The sequence below is a fragment of the Myotis davidii genome, unplaced genomic scaffold, assembly GCF_000327345.1.
Source record: "Myotis davidii unplaced genomic scaffold, ASM32734v1 scaffold608, whole genome shotgun sequence".
Classification (NCBI taxonomy): Eukaryota; Metazoa; Chordata; class Mammalia; order Chiroptera; family Vespertilionidae; genus Myotis; species Myotis davidii.
Window position 1 is genome coordinate 83,294 of NW_006300025.1, and position 7,235 is coordinate 90,528.

The following is a 7,235-nucleotide window of genomic DNA, read 5'->3' on the forward strand; positions in this document are numbered from 1 at the left end:
TTCTATCTTCCTTCAGGGATACCACTGAAATAAACACTTTCATTACCTCTGCTCGAAAACTTTCAATGGCTTACTCTTTTTCATCATTTCAAATGTGAATTTCTCCATCTGACTCCAAGGCCATCCCGCATCTAGCTCCAGGTGACCTGTCTAGCCTGATTTCCCCCGTGTGTCTCTGATTCCAGCTGGTCTTTTCAGTAAGTCACAAGATTCCTGCCAATTCCTCTTTATCTTGGCTCCTGGAAAGCCATTCACTTCCAATCTTGCCTCAGCCTCTCTAAATCTCATTCATCTTTCAAGGCCACTTTTTTTTTTTTTTTTTAGCTCTGAATGCCTCCAGCACTTAGAATCTGAACTACTTAATTATTAGCTTCACATCTCATATTGGTTACCAATTTCCATGTGCCTGGAACCAACTGAGCCTGAGCATGTTTCTAAGAGTTTTATAGAGTATTTTAAAAAACTATTTACTGTAAAATGAAACATAGATACAGAAAAATCAACCAAAGCAAATAAAGCAAATACCCTTATAAACACCACCCAGATCAATAAACATAACCTCATTGTGGACCCTAGAACTCTTTATGTGTCCATCCTACTCAGAACCTCTTTATTCCTTTCCTCATAAAATAAAACCATTATTTTAACAATTTTTATTAAAAAAATTTTATTAACAATTTTTATTTTTAAAAAGTGGTAAAAATAGATAACCACTATCTATCTCCAGAACATTTTACCTTTCCCAATTTAAACTCTGTACTTGTTAAACAACAACCTATCCCCCCCAGCCCCGCAGCGCCCCCAGCCCTGGTAACCACCATTCCATTCTGTTTCTGTGAATTTGACTACTCTAGATAACTCATATAAGTAGAATCACAGTGCTTTCCTTTGCACATTCCTCTGTAACGTGACTTTGTAGTATCTTCCATCATGAGATGAAGACGGAGTCTAGCCTGGTTCTGTAACTTGTTTGGCAATGACCTGACTGTACAGGAGAGAAAAAATTGGGATTCACCAGTAGAGAAGTGATGGGTAAAGCTATGGAAGGGAATGAGAACTCTGGGAGGAAAAGCATATTTATTAGGCGTAGTAGGTTAAATTAACCATCAGTCATGGAATGTATGTTTGTGTAGAGGCTCTCTTGATGTATGTTTCTATTCCCTTTTACTTCACCCTTCCCCATTCATTTCCCCATAATTGCTAGAATTGTCTTTAGGAATAGCCAAACATTTGGAGGTAAATCTGGTGATTAAGATGGATAATTGGTCAAGACAATGACATTTATTTCAACACCAAGTAAACTGCCTCTTTCAGTGGTGGTTGTTATAATCTGTCATAACTCATCCCAACAAATATTTGTAGAACATCTACTTCATGTCAGAAATCATTCTAGGAACTCAAGATTTGGCAGGGAGCAAGGAAGACATGGTTCTTATTCCCACAGGTCTTATATTGTAATGAAGTTACATTATGAAAATTATAAACAGATATGTCAATAGGATAAATTCAAAAAGAGATTCACAAGGTAAGTAAAACAGGAGGATGTGACTGGTTTGGGGTGGAAGTTACCTGATGAGGTGAAACTTGAGCTGACACCCAAATGACAAGAAGAAACTTCAAAGGTCGAGCCAAAGAAAGAGGGTCCCAAGCAGAAAGATTAGAAAGTGCAAAATCTCTAAGGCAGTTGTTCTCAACCTTCCTAATGCCGCGACCCTTTAATATAGTTCCTCATGTTGTGGTGACTCTCAATTTCATAGTTACAAATTGAACATAATTAAAGCATAGTGATTAATCACAAAAACAATATGTAATTATATATGTGTTTTCCGACCCAAAGGTTGAGAACCACTGCTCTACTGCTTGGAAACAGGTTCACTCAAGGAACAGAAAAGTTAGCATGACTGAAGTAGGCTGACTGAGAGGGAGAGCAGGAGAAGAGGCAGCTGGAGAAGTAGGCGGGGGTCAATCCTGTTGGCTGTGGTAGATTTAGATTTTAAGTAAATGCAAGAATGAAGATGTCTGTGGACAGTACCAAGATCTGAGTTACATTTTGGGAAAGCATTTTGTGTACTCTGTGGAAACTGGATTATGGGGAAGCAAGAGTGGCCCCTGGGTACAGTTAGGGAACTGTTAGAAGAGGGTTAGGGAAGATGACAGAGGCTTGGAGCAAGGCAGTGGCAGGTGCATGGAGAGAAGATAAGTTTGGAAAACAGAAACCAATAAACAGAAGAGGCACTTCCCGTTTTCAGAACTCAATAGTATGAGCTTCTTAAATGAAACATGCCTTTAACACACACATACTATAAATACACAATGAAATAGATATTATTAAAGATGAAATGTTTACCTCATTTTTTAAACTTACGTGGTGAGAAATAGGCAATTGATTGAATTATTCCAACTCCTCAAATACTTTGGAGACTATAATGTTTCCGAAGAAGAAATGATTATGTTTGATAGTGAAAGTTTTTAAATTTTCATTTATGGGCAGATTGAAATGGCAAGTAATTTTCCAAGTAGACTATTTCCTCCTCCTTTAGGGAAATGAATGCTGTTCAATTGATGTCATTATGATAGAAACCAATAAAGAGGTCAGGGTGATACGACCTGGATGGAGAGGGAGTTGCTATCTATACTGAATGTGCAGGCAGTTGAGTATACTGTCCATAGAATGACCTCTCTTTTGAGTGTGTGCTTTCTCTCCACACACTCAAAATAGCTTTATGGCTAATTTAGTGTCATTTTGCATTTTACTCTTGGAACTCAACAAACTTTATCTGACATAATTGCTATCATAGAAAAATATTGTGACTAAAGCCATTTCACTTGGACACAACCTCACTTTTGTGATATGTCTGCCATAAATATTGAATGACTCTCTTCATGAGAAAACAGCAGACAAACCCAAATCTGAGGAACAACCAGCCTGTACTCTTCAAAATGTCAAGGTCACGAAGAACAAAGGCTGAGGGACTGTTCCAGTTCAAGGAGCTACAGATAAATGTCAACTACATGCAGTGTTTGATCTGAAACTGGTTCCTGGATCAGAAAAAAGTGCTATAAGGAATATTATTGAGACAGCTTAAGTAGTTTGAATATATACTGTAAATTAGCTAATTGTACCAATAACTAATTGTACCAATGTAAAATATTCAAGATTTGATCATTATTTTATAATTACACTAGAGACTGTATATTAGCTAATTGCACCAATAACTAATTGTACCAATAACTAATTGTACCAATGTAAAATATTCAAGATTTGATCATTATTTTATAATTACACTAGAGGCCCAGTGCACTAAATTCATGCTCTTGGGGGAGGGGGGTCCCTCAGCCCAGCCTGCACAACTTTCAACAATAAAGTTGTTTTTAAAAAAAGAAACAGGAAAAGATACATAGAGACGTAGAAAAACATTTGGTAAATTTAGACAAAGAATATACAGGTATTCATTGAATTTTTTGAAACTGTTCTGTGAGTTTGAAATACAGTTTAAATAAAATGCTTAAAGCATTATAAAAAATGTTTTACTTTACGGGTCACCTTGTATAGACCGTAGCTTATTCCTTGGGCAAAGGCCAAAATCAGGTATTTCTCATTGTGACTACTCACACAGGAGGCAGCAGTCCCAGCATAAAGAGAAATGAGTGCCCTGGAACCACAGCAGGGGGTTCTGGAGTCTTTATCCACAGCTTCTGGGTGATGATATCAGAACCTCTTCTCTCACATGTCCAGCCCCAGCTCTGTTTTCTGGATTGTTTCAGGAGCTAGCCTTTCTCCATCCATTGGTGGTGAATGGCAACAGGTATTAGACCTCAGCTCAACAACCTCGGTACTTGAGGCTAAGAAAGAATGCAGAGGCAAGACTCAAACTATAAGAGAAATGTTATTTAGAAAATCACGGAGGTAGAATAAGTGAGCCGTAGAAGAAATAGCCCAGGAAATTTGTTACAGAAGCAAAAGAAGGGCCCTTGGAGCTTGAGAGAGAGAGATACTCGTCTTGAGAGACAAAAGAGAAAGAAGGAGGATAGGTGAGGAGAGAGAGAGAAAGAGAGAGAGAGAAGGAAATGTTATTTAGAAAATCAGAGGTAGAAGAAGTGAGCCGTAGAAGAAATAGCTCAGGAAACGAGTTACAGGAGCAAAAGAAGGGACCTTGGAGCTTGAGAGAGAGAGAGAGATACTCATCTTGAGAGACAAAAGAGAAAGAGGGAGGATAGGTGAGGTGAGAGAGAGAGAAAGAGAAAGAGAGAGAGAGAGAGAGAGAATTTTCTGTATCCCTGTCCTAAGGAATTTTATCTGGAGATCTCAGGGAAGGATTGCAACAGACTATTCATCAGCTCTCCAGCTGTGCCTTCTCAGGGTCCTGAGGTGCTGCACCGGGGTAGGGGGTCATTAGTCAGTGCAGCTGCTCTTGATGTCACCCTGGGCATGGCTCTGTCTGATGTTGCTGCTTCTCTGGGCCTGGAGCTGAAACCAGCATAGGCGTAGATATCATCTCCGGGGATTAATGCTGAAGGCAGTGGTCATGCGAGGGCCTGTAATTTTGCCCGTTGCTAAGCACCCCGGGCTCGCTCTCTCCGGGACTCTCTCTGCACTGGCCTATCATTCCTACTCAGCTCATGCCTCTCTGACTATCTACTCTCTGGATGACTGCTCTCTGGTGTTCTCCCCTCAGCACCTCTTTTAATGGCGGGGGGTCCTGCTTTCTGCTCCTGTTATCACGTCTGATTTTAGCGCCCTTGTTCTGGAAAAGCTGACTGGGGTGAGTCCCTGTGGCCTTCTTCAAGGAACATTGCATGGTGATTGAGGTGCTGGTCTCAGACCTGGAAGGTACGCCCCAAGGCTGGAGCAGCTGAAAATGATCCATGGCCTTCTTCAAGGAACATTACATGGTGATTGAGGTGCTGGTGTCAGACCTGGAAGGTACGTCCTAAAGCTGGTGCAGCTGAAAATGATGTGGGGAAGAGCCTGGAGGGGGTGGGCTGCTTAGAAGCTGCAGAAGCCTCATCCTAGAAGATACTTTCCAGGGCATGGCATTGGGATCCAGAACAGCTGGGTTTCAAACTCAACTGCTAAGGACAGAGCTCTGCGACCTGTGACCACTCCCTCGACTTCTCTGGGCTTCATTTTCCTCACCCATAAAATGACTGCTGAGGTCCTCCCAGGTCAAAAGTAATTATGATGTTTCAGACTTTCCAATTCAAATCTCTCCTCGTGACACCACAGGATGTTGTAACCCGATGATCATCCATGATATGTGAAATCATGAGTTAATTTTGGAAACACGTGTTGATCAGGTTCTATGTGTTCAGACCTGTTTACAGGGATTAAAATTCAGAATCCTGAGTCCAGCACACCTACTTTCATTATTTCTGTTCTTCCTTGCTCTGGGAATTTGAACAAGTTATGTAGCCTGACTAAAACCTCAATTACCTCAGCTGTAAAATGAGATCTATATTGATACTCATCTAAAAGAGTCATTGAGTAGATAAATGAGATAATGCATATAGTGCCACATAATAAGCATTTATTAAAAATAGTATTTCTAAATACTGTTAACAATGTTCTACTCTGAAACAGAATATGGAAAACATCCCTTTCATACAGAATATTCTAATCGAAGTTACATGAGTGAGTTTAACAACTGGAAAACAGTGCAGAAAGGCAAGAAATTTAGTGACAAAAAAATGTATGGCAGAGACAAACAAGATTTCAGTAGATGAAAGAGAATGCCCAGTTTGGGCTGGAATATGAGTTATTCCTGGCTTAAATATGTCAAAGTACTATTAAGTATGAAACAACTTAAATATGTATATATCTATATGTAGATATATGTGTATTTATATATATATATAATCTTCTCATTTTTAAAATGCATTAAATGCAAAATTAATACATGGACACATCTAACTTGTAAAAATAATTGCAAGTAATACAGATCCAGAAAAAGTCTTCTTTATTGTCTAACCAACATCACTCTCTGCTATAATCACCATTATTAGCTGGGATGAATTTGTTAAAATTTTGTTCTTCTATTCATTTTTGTTTAAATATTCTAAAGCGGCAAAATACTATGCTTAGTATATGCAGAGAAGCCTGGTCAGTGAGGGAACAGGCCACTAATTCATGTTACATTAATGTCTAGTTTGATGTTCAGCCTATTACTTACTTTTTAATAACAATACATTTAAAACAATTTTTATATCTTTCATTTATTTTTTGTGGTTACAATGTGCCCTTTGATTTATCTGAAAATAGGGGTTATAATTATTCTAAAATCTTCTTCTGTTTGCCACATAAACTGTTTCTTTTTTTATTGATTTTAGAGAGATGGGAGAGAGAGAGAGAGAAATTCCCGTGAGAGCGAAACATCAATCGGTTGCCTCCTGTACACATCCAGCTGGGGACTGAACACCCAGCAGAGGACTGAACCTGCAATCTGGACATGTGCCCTGACCAGGAATAGAATGATGCTCAACCAACTGAGCCACATTGGCCAGGGCTAAACTCTGTTTCTTCATTGTTGAGTTTGGTGCCCATGAGTTTGGTCACCCACTCAAGTGACTCCCTGATTTCCTATTGACCCGAATCTGAATATTATGTCTGTTTGCCATGTCCCTCCCATGAATGACTATGCTGGATGAGGGGGCTCTGCTTCTAGGTGGAGTGGACTGCAGCCACTCCTCCAGGTTTAGGAGTTGAAGTCAGGCACAAGATGTGTTGTTAGGCAGGGCGTGCCATCTTAGGAACATGAGTAATTTCCAGTCCTCCTTTGGTCACCATCTTCCTGAGTGTTGCCTTGCCTCTCCCACCCAGATGCCAGACTCAGTCTGTTTGGACTAAGACAGTCCTGTGGAGCACTGTCCAGCCCTGCAGAAGAGTGGAAGGGGAAAAGGGGTCCACTATTTGGCTTTTCTGTTGGCAGTGAATCAGAGGCTACCTCACCCAGGTCCCCTCCTTCTCTAATTTTTGCTACCTCTGGGCTGAGAGCACCCCTGATGGCCCTAAAAACACCCCATATTTTATAGGTCCTCTCCTTAACTGACTTTCACTTTTTATGGTACAATCTCATTTTCATACGGTCTACCAAAAATATCTTTTCTTGTTTTCTTTTTTAATATATGTTTTATTGGTTAAGATATTACATATGTGTCCTTATCCCCCCTTCGTCCCCCTCTGCCCCCCGCCCCCTGCTCATGCCCTCACTTCTCTGGTGTCTGTGTCCATTGGTTAG